This window comes from Panthera tigris, chromosome A1, assembly GCF_018350195.1.
Source record: "Panthera tigris isolate Pti1 chromosome A1, P.tigris_Pti1_mat1.1, whole genome shotgun sequence".
NCBI classification, from domain to species: domain Eukaryota; kingdom Metazoa; phylum Chordata; class Mammalia; order Carnivora; family Felidae; genus Panthera; species Panthera tigris.
The window spans coordinates 136,362,833-136,379,253 of NC_056660.1; the positions used below are offsets into that span (position 1 = coordinate 136,362,833).

General features: G+C 42.0%; 2 protein-coding genes and 1 long non-coding RNA gene across 9 annotated transcripts in view; 2 read left to right on the plus strand and 1 right to left on the minus strand.

Annotated features, from left to right (window-relative positions):
* The window catches only part of MRPS27 (mitochondrial ribosomal protein S27), a 130,160-nt gene extending 122,813 nt beyond the window's left edge, over positions 1-7,347 (minus strand). For 2 of the 4 annotated variants that reach the window (XM_042988112.1, XM_015536556.2), the window contains exons 1-2: positions 7,181-7,347; positions 6,833-6,996 (exon numbers count right to left, since the gene is read on the minus strand). The gene's annotated coding sequence lies outside the window, so the exon portion shown is untranslated. Of the gene's footprint in view, positions 1-4,270; positions 4,388-4,751; positions 4,796-6,832; positions 6,997-7,180 lie in introns of those variants that run through there. The other 2 variants (XM_042988122.1, XM_042988126.1) reach the window with 2 other exon arrangements.
* The window catches only part of PTCD2 (pentatricopeptide repeat domain 2), a 120,121-nt gene that overhangs the window by 35,109 nt on the left and 68,591 nt on the right, over positions 1-16,421 (plus strand). The gene's annotated exons all lie outside the window — the stretch shown is intronic.
* Positions 4,598-14,717, plus strand: LOC122239394. 2 transcript variants are annotated; one of them, XR_006218442.1, is made up of 3 exons: positions 4,598-5,104; positions 7,730-7,870; positions 14,343-14,717. It is a non-coding gene; the product is annotated as an uncharacterized LOC122239394 (long non-coding RNA). The 2 variants fall into 2 exon arrangements; XR_006218438.1 differs by lacking the exon at positions 14,343-14,717 and adding an exon at positions 11,637-11,980.

Sequence of the window (16,421 nt, forward strand, 5' to 3'; positions counted from 1 at the left end):
GCAGCAGTACAGCATGAACTAATGAGCCTTATGTTTACCCCAAAATAATAGATGATTCTGAAGGCTAAAACCCCATCAAGGGGAAGGTTTGCTTAGTGGATCATGAGCATTTCATTCTTTAAAGTTTCATAATTTCCTTGAAAAATGTTTTCTTGCAATCGATAATTTGCCTAAAGCATGCACTTACTCTGTTAATGAGAATATTTGGACAGAACATCTTATTCCCCAACCCTGTTATGTGCCTTTGTAGATTGTTTCATTTATTATAAATGTCTCTTGCTTCAGAGTCCAGATGTCATCCTGGTGGATACAGCACAGTGTGAGGAGAGGAAAAGATCCCTCCTTCACTAGGTGTTATCGGGTAGTGTTCTGGTTATGTCTTGCTGTGTCTCTAAGCCACTAGAATTTAGTGGCTTGAAACACCAATCATTTTCTCATTATCATTAGAATTGACTGGCTCAGGCAGGCTGCTCTTACTCTGGGTCTCAGGTGGTTATCAGTTGTTGGTGGCTGGAATTAGAGTCACCTCAAAGGTTTCTTCACTTAATGTTTGTGGCAGTTGACACTAGGTCCTCAGCTGAGGCTCCCTGACAGCATAGTGGCCGAGTACTAGGGAGTGTGCCAAGAGGACCAGGCAGAAGCTGTTGTCACCTTTTACCACCTGGTTTCAGAAGTCCTGTGGCAGCACTTCCACTCAAATCACAAGCTCATCCACATTCAAGGCGAGGGCACATTCATTCCAGCTTTCAGTGGTGGCAATGTCGAGGGAACACATGTTTTAAACTACCAGAGACTTTTTTTCCAGCAAGCTCTTTAAACTTCTTTCCCATTGCTGCTTCTCTAATTAAAGTTACCATCATTAGTCCTGTGTCTTTCACCTATCTTCTCTACTATAGCCCACGAGGTTTCTAAAACAAATTTGTCCTTTTCAATTTAGAACCTGCTGAGGGCTCTTCACATCCCTCTGGATAAAGCTCTGTCTCTTCAACATGGTTTAGAAGGCCGTTCGTAATCTGGCCCCGGTTTGCCCAGCCAGCCCTATCCCTTGCTACTCCACACTCCTTCTTCCCTCCCACTCATTTTTCAGGCCATAACTTAGATATTTTTTCATCTGGAAATGCTTTCTCTGTCTATCCACCTACCTCAAGTTCAGGTTAGGTGAACTGCTTCCGTGCCCCTGTGCCTCACTTAACAACACGTGTACCATGCTGCTGCCATTGTTCTCCATCCTTCACCACATTTAGGTTTCATGTCTATCTTGTTCTCTGCTGTTTGCCCAGAGCACGGTAGGGATCATATCAGAGGATGAGGACTCCTCAACTCACAAACTCATTTATGCTGTGTAATGATGTTGGTTGTCATCATATCCCCCTGTGAACAGATTTTTCTCTCCAGTGACTTCCACTCAGTCCCAGACACTCCACATTTAGGCCTGACCCCAGGCTTTTGCTCAGCCTATTTTGTATCCTTTTCTCCTCCAACCTAAAATGCCCTCCCACTTTATCCATCCTTTTCTGCCTATTCAAGATCCACCTCACGTCACCTCTTCCATAAGATGTTCTCAAGATGGAGAGCCCTTATGGATTCTCCATTCACTCATTCACAAAGTCAATATTGAGCAGCTTACACTGGACAAGGCACTATGAAAGGCTCCTAAGATGCCACAGGAAGAACACATCATCTCCATTTCCCAAAGCAGAACATTTTTACCCTGCCATGTTGAACTTAAGGACCTTTTGGTCTAGTCATTTGTTCATTGCTCCTACAGACAGTACTCCTTACAGAGTGATCAAAATCTTCCCAAAGAATACTCAGTAGTGAAATAGACCAATCCTAAGCAATTCAGGCTGATATTTTTTTGACAGCAATCTAAGAAGTTAATACAAAATTGAACCAATTCCTAATGATTATTACTGAGAAATTATAATGGGGAGGTAAAGATTTATCTGCTATAATTTAGGTAGGCAGAATTGGAGGTTTCTCTATTTCTTTGCAAGCAAACAAATTTCTTTTCTTTTTCTTTTTTTTTTTTTTTAACGTTTATTTGTTTCTGAGAGAGAGAGGCAGAGTGTGAGCAGGGGAGGTGCAGAGAGAGAGAGGGAGACACAGAATCCGAAGCAGGCTCCAGGCTCTGAGCTGTCAGCACAGAGCCCGATGCAGGGCTCAAACTCAACAGACCACGAGATCAGACTGAGCCACCCAGGTGCCCCACAAGCAAACAAATTTCTTACGCACTCTGTACTCTCTGTTTAGAACCCCAGAGGAATTCATGGAAGACTTGATCTTGCTTAAAGGATATTTTGAGCTTTGATTTTTTTTTTTCCTTTAGGTAAATGTTTGATCTTTCTGCATAGCTTCCTTTCACTCTTTTTCATAGACAAAATGACAGCTGGGTATAAGGCAGTGGTTCTCAGACTTCAGCAAGCATCAGAGATACCTGGAGAGTTTATTCAAACCCAGAATCCTGGGACCCATCTCAGAGTTTTTGATTCCACAGATCTGGAGCAGAGTCCGAGAATGTGTATTTCTAATAAATTTCTAATAAATTCTCTGTTGCTAGTCTGGGGACTGTAGTTTAAACCACTATTTTTTTTAGGAAGCTTATGTTTTCTTATGTGCAGGGGAGACTTGGGCTTCAGTTACCATCTCCGTTCTTCTGGTCTCTGCTGTGACAAGGAGGGAAGAGCAGGCAATGGGGCCTTGTCCCTGGACTCCTGAGCAAGTATCTGCTGAGGTGTGTATTGACTGCCATGTGCCTCCTGAGGACCCTTACTCTAATGTTGACCCACCTCCACCTCACACCCTCTCCACTGGAGTCAATGAATTAGGAATCCCAGGTCATTATGATTTAAGATCAATGAAAAATGTATTTAGTTTTTTCAAATTATACATACACACACAAATAGATACGTATACACATATGTATAAATATCCATGTAAACTAAGGCAGCATATGGCAGAACACAGAGCTTGACAACAGAAACCCAAGATTTAAATGTATTTAATAACATTTCTATCTACAAATTTGACATACATTATGCATTTAAAAATGTGCGGTGAGCCAAATCATTGTGAATTAACCCCCCAGTGGAAATATTTCAGAAAAGTAAAAGAGAGTTTTTAAAAGGAAATGGTTTGTACTGCATAAACAATGAATCGAGGAATTAAGTTGGCTTGAACAGCATTACCTCAAAAATATCTTGAGTGGGGCACGTGGGTGACTCAGTTGACCTTCCAACTTAGGCTCAGGTCATGATCTCACAGTTTGTGGGTTCGGGCCTGCATCCGGTGTTGGGCTGACTGCTCCGGGCCTGCTTCAGAGTCTGTCTCCTTTCTTGCTCTCTCTGCCCCTCCCCCACTTGCACGCACTCTGTTTCTTTCAAAAATAAATGAACGCTAAAAAAAAAACACTTAAATATCTTGAGCAAAACTTGATATTGGTGTAATTCTGATTGAAATTTTTGTTGTTGTTAATGTGTCAAAACAAGGGGATTAAAAAATGCCCTCTGTTTTCATGAACTTGGCATTCTCCAAGAGGAACAGACATTAAGTGAGTAACCCTGCAGGTGACCACATTGTTACAGTTGGGGTAAGGCCAGGGTGATACTTACTTCACTCTGTGGAATAGATAATAAGTGGCATGCGTTGTGAAAATACGTGCACATACACAGTAAGAGAGGACCTTTTCTGGTCTTTCATAGCACCAATTGTGTTGTTCATTTTGACATGTAAAGTGCATTACCTTGTGCTGTTAGAGAAATTTTTCCAAGTACAGTACATCTAGTGTCTCCTGAAGGACAAATTATCCTACCTGTGTTTTATGACCCCAAAGTGCCTGTGTAGCATATTCCTATACTATGATACTATAATGTGGCCTTTATATTTTTTGAAAGGGTGAATTAATTGGCATGTTTTAGTTAATGTGTATGGCCTCCCATGCTATGCTTTGAGTATTTCACAACTTTCTCATAAACTGGTTGCTCTTTCTTAGTTTTACATAAGACAGCCGAGACCTAGAGAAGTAGAATGCCCAAGAAGGGGGTGTAGGTGACTAGTGTGCATTAACACACTGACCAGAGCCCTTTATCTTCGTTTCACTGCATGGGGTTTTCCCTCCAGTATTTCCAGGCTCTCAGCTAATCTGAGACAGAAGTGATTTGGGGAGAAAAGGGAATAGGGGGAGGGTACAAGAGTTTTACTCGAGTTTTCCCAGCTGCTAACGGAAGAGTTCAGAACCTTGCTGAACTGCACATTCTACCCACTTACGTACCTTACTGAGTTGATCTTCTGGGACTGTGACCTCCACGAGCCTCAGGGGCATATTTACCACAGTGATTAAAGGTGGGGTCTGGAGGGGCGCCTGGGTGGCTCAGTTGGTTGAGCGTCCAACTTCAGCTCAGGTCACGATCTCACGGCCCGTGAGTTCGAGCCCTGCGTCGGGCTCTGGGCTGATGGCTCAGAGCCTGGAGCCTGCTTCTGATTCTGTGTCTCCCTCTCTCTCTGCCCCTCCCCCATTCATGCTCTGTCTCTCTCTGTCCCAAAAATAAATAAACGTTAAAAAAAAAAAAATTTAATAAAAAAAAAAAAAGGTGGGGTCTGGAAAAGAAGGCCCAGCAGAAAGAAAAGAACCCCACATTTGGCTGCTAATCAGTGCCCGACAGCTGAAATACTCCAAAGCCGGGTGTCTGGGATAGAAGACCTCATTTGATTAGGCTCTGAGAGGAAAATGCACCAGCAGCTCCTGAGCCCACCTGGAAGACATCGAGGAATCGTGGTCTGTCACCTGCAGGCCTGCCTGGGAAATGCATTGCCTGATTAGTGATGTTCACATCCTTCATCTTTGCTGATTCCTTTTTCCTATCCCAAGTCAGGCCAACCTCCTCACCCAGAAGAGCCCAGCAGCACCACGTCACACATTCCACAGATCTCCCTTGTTGCCAGTCAGCAAGATCATCCTGTCCAATTACAAGTGACATCACAAAGGAAGACAGAACCTCCACAAAGTGACTGCCCTACAACTTGAATTGATTTTAAATCCACGAATCCAAGGGACATGCCTGGCAGCTCAGCAGCAGAGCCTCCTGATGGACCCCATTGCACTCCGGTGGGGCACATTATATAACCATTAAGGTTCAAGGGGATTAAGGAGGCCTTCCTTCACTTTCATGGCTGGGAATTACTGAATTAGTATCAGTTGAAAGAGTATGTTCTGATTGTAGCCAGTGCCATGATGGCTACGTGCACGTCCACAGATAATTCAATAGGAATGCTGCTCACTGAGAAGCCAGGAGAGATCAAGCAACTCCACATGAGGCTTTGGGGCCATCGGGCTTATCATCCTCTTTAAAACTATGGAGAGCAGAGGAAATGTCATTTCCAATTTAGATTAGCAGAGCCATTTCTTTGACACATTGGTGCTGAAGTAACAGGGAATTTCACAACAACATGCTTTGTATGCTAGGGTTTATAACATTTAAAAAACCTGCTAACACATAATAAGACTTAATGATTGCGAGGCTGTCTGTACCAAGCACTTGGTAGACAGTATCTCATTTAACGTTCAGGAAAACCCCATTTCACCGATGAGGAAACAAGCTGAGAGAAGTTAAGTTCTTGACCATAGATGTAATATCAGGGAGTGGGCAAGCACAGGTGGTCTGATGCCAGAGCTCATGTTTTTAATTCTGTCTCTGTATTGTGTGTCCAAATGGTGGCTGTGTGTATATGTGTGCATGCACATGCTCATATGTGCACTTTTCAGCAGAACCTCGAAGGGGCCACTGAGTGAAAAAGGTTAAAATATACATGCATACACACATACATACATATATATGCATGTGCTATATACACATAGACACACATACATACTTAATGTTTGTGTAAGGTGTAATCCCTCCCCAGCTTCATGCTTTGCTCTTATCACTCATATACAGCTGAACAACTTAAGTAGACAGCAGAGGGCGCCCATAGTCACTATTTTTAAAAGGTGTTCGTTTTTGAAGGCATCTTTCATTTCTGGAATTCAGGGAGAACAGAGGTCCACGTTGCAGGCTAGAAGGCAAAGGTAGCTGTAGATAGACTTCAGGGAGGAAACAGAATATTCCCTTCACTCATATTGAGAATTCTCGTGTTGAAAGGGTGTTTTTAGAAGAGAGAAAACAGGATGATCCTCTGTAGATAGCATTCTGATGCAAGTGTATGTGGGCATACGCTAGATGTTTCATGAAAAAACATCTTCAGCTCCTTATGAAAGAAAAAGAATGAGCCTTTGTCTCACTTGGGAAGGGGTTTCCTCCTAAATTAAGAGGAAAAAATCCAGAATGAATGGTTTGCTATTTACTAAAATCATATTGGTATGGGAAAGAAGTAAAAAGGAATTAGGGGTGGCTCAGTCGGTTAAGCGTCTGACTTTGGCTCAGGTCATGATCTCACAGTTTGTGGGTTCGAGCCCCATGTTGGGCTCTGTGCTTACAGCTCAGAGCCTAGAGCCTGCTTCACATTCTGGGTCCCCTTCTCTCTGCCCCTCCCCAACTTGTGCTCTGTGTCTGTATGTCTCTCAAAAAATAAATGTTAAAAAAAAATAACCAAACAAGAAATTAGGCTCTTAATTATTTGTTCTGTCTTTTCTCCCTACTCAAATCCATCAAACAGCAACCTGTCTCTTCCTGCCATCATCACTGAGTTACTTGGAGCTTTCTCCTTTAAAGTAAGGGGGATCTCAGTATTCTGGTGTATTCATCCCTGTCCATTTCTAAGAGTAGGTCGAAGATCAACTTTTCATTATCACACATCTTTAATATACTTTGGGATTTCACAGAGTACTAATTATTACCATGAGCTGGGGTCGGGATTCTGGTGAAAGATGTCCTGACAAACACCCGAGACCCAGGAAGAGGCGAGCGGTGGGTGCTCTTGCTGAAGATGACTTTTGCTCATAAGTCTTCAGTAGATTACTTCTGGGAACGGCCAGAAGTACCTGGAAGAGATTCTGTGCCACTGGTGAAATTAAAGAGAGAAAGTGTTAAGTAGTCTAAATGTGGCCTACTGAGTTGGTATGGCTTGGGTGTAACAGTTCAGGGATAAAGGTACCGAAAAGAAGACCCAGGAGAAAATCCTATAGTACATGCTATTCCGCACATATAGTCTTTGATTTTTCTCACTTATGAAATGAAAAACTCACCGTCCACCTGGTTGATGGGCATTTGGTCACACTCCTCTAGGAGTCTGGAGTGCAGTGGCCAAAACTAAATCTGTCTTTACATGCTGTGTTAGCAGGCTTTTATCCCATTAGATGTTGGATGTAGAGAGAGGGCCATATGAAGGTAACATTCCACTACACTGCACAGAGTGGAGGTGATCTCACTATGACATAATGCGTATATTGCAAGTAAAGAATCAGTGTCATGAAGCTCACTCAGTCAGTCAGGATCTGTTTGACAAGGTCGAGAGCTAAGCAGTTAACCAGTGAACCAACTTGTATGAATGGCAACTCTGGACGTCTGTATCCCTGGGCTCCCACAACCTTTGTTATCCCCTTAGAGTCAAAATCCGAATCTCAGTGGGCCATGGTTCTGGAACAAAAGTGTAAATCTATTATTCATGTGGATCGTTCAGGTTCATTTTTAAAATCTTTTCCTCCTCCATACCATCTCAATTCCACATTTCACTTTGCATTTGTAGACATGGCTTATAAGTTATTGATTATGTCACTCTGTTGGAATCTCCTCAGGTGCAAAACATCTGGATACATAGGGGGAAACAAAGATAACCAGCACACCATTGGTACTAGCAAATTTCCTGACTTCATTTTGCAGATTCTGAGACAAATAGCTGATGGGAGTCCCATGTCGTTGAGTTAAAGTTTTGGCAGGTAAACCGGGCTGGAGTAGGTTGGGTGTGATTGTGCCTTCTGCTCACATTTCAATGGGCTAATGTCTTAAAATTTTTTTCCTCCTGAATTCTACTTCCTCTTTCTTCTTTCTCTGTTCTTCTATTTTGTGTCTTCCCCATCATTTTATTAATGCGTTCTCCTTTGGAAAAAAAAAAAGTATTTTAGATCCCTTTTTCTGGGGCTCTTCGGTGACGGAATTTAGCTTCCTGTGCCCTCACTGTTTCACTCACTGACTCAGAGTGGAGGCTGCTTTACTGGAACTTAAGAGAAACCTCAGTTTGTTTTCAGTCCTGTTTTCTCCCTAGCATAAAGCTCTAATTTTAAGGGAAGAAGTCTGAATAGGCCATATTGATAGAAGCAAGCAACAAGCCTAAACCCCATCTTCCTCACTAGCGCCTCTGGGGCTATATTCTGTAGAAAGGCAACAAAACCATTTGGAGCTGCCCATTTGCTCCCCAAATATAACTCCCATACCCAGGGTCTTATGTAGCCTTCCAAATGAGTTAAGTCCCTCAAAGTAGGGCTTGGGCAAGATTAACCTGCTAAAACTGTCTTTTACTGCAACCTAGGGTACATTTCCACTTTCCCAGTTCGTTCAACAGAGAATATTTAGCAAGTGTCCATTTTGCCCGGAAAACAGAGAGGACAGATTAGAAATAACAATGTGTGTGCCAGTTTAACATCTCCAGACCTAATATTAAGATACCTACTAACAACTCTGCAGTTCAGATCCAGGTTGAAAGTCCAATTTTGGGACTACATTTCCCATCCTCTGTTATAGCTTGGAAGATGCTTATTAGCACAAAATTAATATTATTTCATCACTTCCATCTTTATTGTTTTAAGCCAAGATCAAATTGCATTTGGCCATGGCAACTAGGAGAGGAATATTTATTTTGGAGTTGATCCCCATTTGCTCATTCTTAGACATTGATAAATGAATAGAAGATGCTTAATCAGACCTGTGGGTAAAAAGTCAAAGACTGTATGCATGTGAGATTAGGGAAAATTGTACACCTAATGAAGACAACAATGGGAAAAGAATGAACCACGATGCTCATTATGACTCAGTTGACAACACTTTTAGGTAAAGTCCACACTGTTTGGAAAGCACATTTTCATCCGTGGTGTCAAAACCTCCAAAAGCACATAGAAAAGTAAAAGATGCTGGCCCATGATGAGTTTGTCTAGGGTTATTTTGGAAGCCCCTGTAGAATTTAATGATAATGAAAATGTATTTTGTTTCTCCATCTTGTCTCTCAGACTCTCTGTCCAAAACAGTATGTCAAAAGGAAGGAAAAGCAACTAACAAATAGCCCATGACTGGATTTGTTCCAGTCAGATCCAATAAAACAGCCACATCAAGTTGCTAAAGAAATTTACCCACTGACAATGACCACAGCACAGCAGCATTTGTATCATATTCCCCATAGGTACTAAGCTGTTGTGGCTCAGGTTTTGAGAAATTTAACCTGCATGCAAATGTGTGACAGGGCTTTCCTGGCAACCTGTAGTTCAACAAAGAACAGGAAGTGAAACCATCATTGTCACCACAAGGTTTCTTTTACACAAGTTTCCATAACTTAGAGAGGTACCTTGCTGCTTACTCTCTGTCCTATTTCATCTATACTGCTCTTCATTATCTCAAAATGAAGACAAGGAAGTACTTGTCTGAGAGGTGAAAGGTCTCAGGAATTGGATGTGACCCCTGGGGAAAAGGAACGGGCACCTCTAAGATTCAGCACCCTCCTGTTTGCCTCAAAACACTGAGATGGGGCCCCAGAAATCATTGCTTTAATTTGCGTTTGAAAGATGTCAAAGTTCTAGAAAGTCTCAAGAATACTATTTGATACCATTTGATTTGGGGTTTCTTAGGCAACTTCAGCAGCACATAAGACTAAGGACCATGATGTACAGCTGTCCGAATTGTATCCCAACAATCCCAAGGACGCTTGTCAGAGGGACTAAGTGGAGACTAAAACCCAAGGCTGGATTTTCCTTTTCCTAATTGACCCAAATCCACGGAATGGACAAGTAGGGGATGTCAAAAGTCACCCTGACCCCTTCTTATTGGTTATTACCTCTCTCAAAACTTCCACAGGCTTCTCATCACACTGAGAATCAACTCCAGGGCCACATGGTAACCCAGTCTGGTCCCTTTGACCTCTGCGACCTCAACTCTTACCTTCCTTGCTTGTATCTTTCCTGTTGCACGGGCCTTCTTACTGTCCCAGAAGACCCCCAGCACATTCCTGCTTCAGGGCCTTTGCACTGGCTCTTCCTCTGGCCTGCTCCCTCACTTCATTCAGATGTCTGTCAAATGTCATCTCCTCAGAGAGGCCTTCCCTGACCAACTGCTTTAAATTCCACCTTCTCTTCTTGCTATTCCTTATTCTGCTTTTTTTTTTACTACTTGAATTTTATATTTAGTTATTTATTATTTGATTTCTCTCTAAAACTGAAAAACTACAGTATGAGGGCTAAATCATAACAGTCCTTTTTATTTACAAAAATGCTGCCTATTTTTGTAAATAAAGTTTTATTAGTATACAGCTGCTCGTGTTCATTTACATGTTGTGTTTGGTTGTTTTATTTAGAGTTAAGTAGTTGCAATAGAGACTGCATAGTCCATGAAGCCAAAAATATTTATTATCTGGCTCTTTACAGAAAAAGCTTGCCAACCGCTGCTCTAGAATGTAAGCCCTATGAGGACAGGGGATTTAATGCCTTTTGCTAACTCCTATATCTCCAACACTCATATTACATGGCACTTAGTATTTGATAAATATTTATTAAATGGTTGAGCATCTGGATGAATGAGTATCCAAATATATCTAAAAAATTATTTTCTTGATTCAGTAATTACTGAGCACCAACTTGTGCCAGGGATTGGACTCTTTGCAGAAGATAGCACAGTGATAAGAAACCAATAAATTGTGCTATGAAGAATGTCATGTTCTTCATGACAGTTGTTTTGGGAGCCATAAAGAAAGATACCTGACCAAGGCATCAAAAGATAGTGATCCCTAGGGATGAGTTCTCCAAGCTAAGAGAATTGTGAAGGCATTTCAGGCAGAGGATAGGACATGTATTGGTACAGAGATAGGCAACCACAGTTGTCTAGGGGATCCACAATTTGTGTGGTAAATGAGAGTTGTTTGAAGGAGGTTTGAACAATTTCTTTATAGGTTTGAATAATCACTCTCTTCGTCTTTCTGACTCTTGTTTCCTTGGTTGCTATTTAAAAATTGGAGAAAAGTAATTACTGCCTTCAAAAAGCCTACTATTCTCCTGCTGATGTTTTTGGCCCAACCCAAAACACATTAAGTGTATTTTTTAAAGAGATGTCTGGGATACATTATACCAAGATTTCTCAACCTTGGCACTAATGACGTTTGGACCAATACTTTTTGTTTTGGAGGCATCCTGTGCATTGTAGGAAGTTTAATAGCATCCCTGGCCCCTACACCCTAGATGCCAGTAGCACTCCTGCAGTGTGACAATCAAACTGTCTGCAGATATCACTAAATGTCCTGTGGGGGGGCAATATCCCTCTTTTGGTTACTACTGCATTAGATGGTGCCAGTAACCTACACTGGGAAACCTGGGTCTCTGGAATAAAAACTGCCTATTCTTTTTTATCTCCAGATGATCATCCAACATGAGTATGACAAGTAGCTATAGAATCCGAGAAGTAAATATTAATTACTTCTTTACTTCGTTACCCAAGTGCCATTTCTTCTAGGGGCTCCTGGGGCCTGCGCCATACTGAAATGTGCCAAGTTAACTGTGCCTTAGGACAATAGAACCCTACTCAGCAATCAGCAATAAGAAGGAATATACTTCTGATAAGTGCAGCAATGTGGATGAGCCTCAAAGACATGATGCTGAGGGAAAGAAGACAGTCTCAAAAGGTTACATACTGCCTGACTTAATTTGTGTGTCTTTCTGGAAAAGGCAAAACTATAGTGAGCACAAATTAGTGGTTACAAGGGCTTAGAGTAGGGAGACTGTGTGACCACAAGGGGAGAGCATGAGAGCTTTGAGGGTGACAGAACTTATGTATCCTGATTGTGGTAGTTGTTACATGAATCCATACAGGCATTAAAACTCATAAAACTGCACATCAAAGAATTTAATTTAACTGTATGTTAATTAAAAAAACATAAGAATTGTTGCTGAAGAATATGATGGGCTTTTAATACTTAGCACATCTATTCTTCTAACCACAGTGAAGTATTGTGCCAGGCACAACGCCTTGACCACTGGTAATTGGAGTGTTCAAGGGAGAGGGGCAAGTAGATATTCTGGAACCAAATGAAGAGCTTCAGCTTCCTTGCTTCAATTCCTCTTTCACTTTCCATAGAACAAGGTGATCTTCACTTCCCAATCCAGGGTTGCCAAACTTCACCCCAGAATTGCTTGAGCCTCCTTGGGCAGAAGAGAGAAAGTATTTTCAAAACATGATGTATATTGGAGCAGGCTTACCACCATCCTTTGGGGTGTATACAACGTCACAACATTGTATCAATCTGACACTGTTGTGTAGTGATAAGAGAGTGCCTAAAAGTGTGGGGCTAGCTTTCCAGGGCCCAGGGTGAGAAAAGGAGCAGAGAGCATAATGAAACGAAGGGACTTGATTTTAAAAGAGATCAGTATCCTATTTTATTATTCATAGGAATAATGTTACCAGATTCATGCATATATGAAATAATTGTTATTTCTGAGGAATTTTGTACTCCCCTTCAATATCTAGTCTGTTCATCTATGATGACAATGGGGCCCAGGGTATATATGGGAAAGTGACCATGACCTTTATCTGGAATACTACCCCATTAGCATCCAGTTCAGGGTAAGGATAGTCAGCATCCTTCTGTGGTCGACATATGTATGAAAAGGACTGTTCACAGGAAAACATTGCTCATCTGCTTATGCAATAATAATAGTAAACCACAGGATTATCACATCAGAAATGAATGTCCTTGACTTCTCAGAGAATGAAATGTATTGCAACAGTGAACATCAGAACATGTCATCTACCTGGTACTCGTCCTGAAAGCTACACAAAGCACGAATGATGTCACAGTCACAAACATTACACTTCTTTCTCTCTGTCCATCATCATCCAACAGTTACAGCAACATGACTTTGGATGGACAATTGAAGTGTCTCTAAAGTGTTTCAGAGGTTGCCTATTACATCAAGCATCCTCAGGAGCTATTATTTTCCCCCTTGGCTAAATTTAAACTGTGAAAATGAAGTCAAAATGACGGCCTCTCCATGTTTGTATGGTGGGCATAGGACAGGGTGGCAGTGGTAAGAAATATGTTACAGAAGAACTAGCTCAGTTCTAGATGACTAGATGACTTCAGTCTTCTTGAAAGCAGAGCTTTGAACTTTTTAAATTTTTTCATCTTTTAACTTATTCAATTGTCATTACTACTCTCTCTCGCATGATGTAGGGAAAGACTACTTTATGCCCATTTAACAAAAACTAGAGCCAAGACATATGTACTTGAAGAATTTCCCAGAGGTCACATAGGGGGTTGGTGGAAAAACAAGGTGTGAAAACTGTGTCCTGATTCTGGAACCCCATGACTCCATTCGTGAGACCATATTATCAGGTGTCATCCAGCTTCACCAAACATACACCAAAACTAGGAGTTGAAGATGGTTACCCTATGTAGGAATCAGTGGAAGTCCCACTCCTATTCTCAGGCCTATAGGTAGTAATGCATCCATGGTTGAGAAAGTGCCCGATCCCTTTTAAGATGTCTTTCAAGCATCAAGCCTACAAGAAGGGTATTCCTACCCACAAAATAGTGATTACTTTCTTGGTTGAGCCCCACCATACCTTAAATACTTTGTGTATGTACTATCTTTGTGCATGTAACTCTTTAAAAAAAATTTTTTTAAGCTTATTTATTTTGAGACAGATCAAGTGGGGGAGGGGCAGAGAGGGAGAGAAAATCCCAAGCAGGCTCTGCACTGTCAGCACAGAGCCCAATGTGGGGCTGGAACTCACAAACCGTGAGATCATGACCTGAGCCAAAACCAAGAGTTGGACGCTCACCCTACTGAGCCACCCAGGCACCCCACATGTAACTCTTTCACATGCCTCAGGGCCTGGTCTTGCTATTCTTGGATTCCTAGATCCTAATAGTCTGTTTCATAGTAGGCACTCAGTGCTTGTGTGATGAAAGAAAAGCGTGGCATGAACTTTTTTCTTTAGAAGTGCAAATCAAGGGCAAAGTGGGCATGGAAAATCCTTGCAAAAGTCATTTACCCTCTCAAAGCCTCAGTTTCCTCATCTGTAAAATACGGATGATAAGGAATAACCCTTCAGGGTTATTGTATGTAAAATGCTTGGGAAGGTGCCTGTCTCACGGTAAATTCTCAGTAGAGTAGCTCAAGATGGCTCTCAGTGACTTTCACCTCCTCGTATCCACAGTTCTTTTTCACACTGAATAGGGCAAACTATGTGACCAATAGGACATCAGAGCATTGACAGAGTGGCTTATGAGACTAGGTCATAAAAATCATTGAGGCTTCCACTTTGTTCTCTCTGGATCATCTGCTCTGGTGGAGAGGAAGACACCATATCATGAAGATACTTCAAGCAGCCCTATCGAGAAGCCCATGTGGTGAAGAACTAGACTTCCTACCAACAGCCAGCATCAAGTCACCATTCATACAAGTGTGCCATCTTGTACTCTGATCCTCCAGCCCCAGTCGGTCCTTCAGATGATGCAACGCTGTCCAACATCTTGACTACAACCTCAAGAGAGACTTAGAGCCAGAAACCCCTGGTTAAGCATGTCCTGGATTCCTGACCCACAGAAATTGTCTGAAATAAATTCTTATTGTTGTGGGTTTTTAAATTTTTTTTTAAATGTTTATTTATTTTTGAGAGAGAGAGAGAAAAACAGAACACAAGCAGGGGAGGGACAGAGAGAGAGGGAGACTCAGAATCTGAAGGAGGCTCTAGGCTCTGAGCTATCAGCCCAGAGCCTGATGCAGGGCTTGAACTCACGAGCTCTGAGATCATGACCTGAGCTGAAGTTGGATTCTTAACCAACTGAGCTACCCAGGCACCCCATCTTGGGGTAATTTGTTACAGAGTAATAAGTAAACAATACACTGTCATTATATGGTTGTGTGAGTATCAGTAAAGAGATATGTCCCACATGGTCAATCCTGGTTCTTGACCAACCTCAGTTCACAAGAGCTAATGGATAAGGAATTCTGGTTTTAACCAAATTAGGACTTGTCCTTCCCTCCAACTGAAGAGGTAACTAAGATAGACATTCTCAGCAACCAACTTGAGGAAAGTGAGAAGGTCCCCCTGGTGCTATTTGCCACATTAGACAAATGTTGACTATGACTGCCTAATGTTATTTAATCATGTCAGGCCTATAGGTCAAGTCTCTAAATACAGTTCTGACCCCAAGAGCTAATCTTGGACTCTCTTTTTTCTCCCTGACCCCCTGCAGCTAGCATACCACCCAGACCAGTCCCTTACTTATGTTCACTTTCCCAAGTCTTTTATACCACAAAACTTGGATGAAAATGGCGATGACCTTAAAGGAGACAACGTTTCACTGAACATTGAGAAACCCTCATTTTTTGGGGGGTACACAGGCCTTGGTGATATTTAAAGATTGAATTATGGGCAGGAAGGTATTTGGCTTTTATTTTTCACATGGTTGTGTTACTGTAACTCAACCTAAGTCCCTCCTTTCCCCAGTGATCGCTGGTATCTCAAAGGATTTGTCAGTTCTGTTAGACTGTTTCATTTTTCAATGAATGCTTTCATTCTTTCCTGCCATCTCCAATTCTTCTGTAGTCCCTGCTCTGCTCAGTTTCTCTCAAAACTAGAGGGTTTGTACCCTAGCCCCCACCCCAAGCAAATACAACTTTTCCAGATAAGTGAATAGTCTGACCCTTAGGTGACCACCGACATTGAAGGCCCCTTGAGGCAGCCTCTATGTAGGAATTTACTTGGTCCCTGGGCAGGAAGATACAACTCTCTGTTGTACTCAAAAGCATTCCTTGACTATGAAAAATGCATGTCTCAAGATGGGGAATATGAGCCCTCCTTCACATCAGAGAGTCCTTTGCCTACTTGGAATCCCTCTTCCTGCTGAGAGGATGGCACAGACATAGTCTACTATCATTGTTCAAGAATCCCACAATTCCCTTTGTTTTCTAGAGAGCTTAAATCAACAGATCTACCATGGCTAGTCTTCCCTGGATCCTGGAGTTCCTACAGACAGAAACCGTATAGATATGACCATCACAACTACCCTGGATTAGGACTAAATATCAACAAAACTGTGCACAAAGCTTGCCTGGACCAACTCCATTATGTTGAAAAGATCCTATTTTTCACTATTCCTACCTAAAACTCTTTTAACCCTTATATCCACCCAATGTATCTGTGACGGGATCAAGAGGAAGACATGGTGATTCTAGCCACCAGATTAAGCAATTAGTTTAAGGTTCACCCAGCACCTGGCCTTCTCCCATG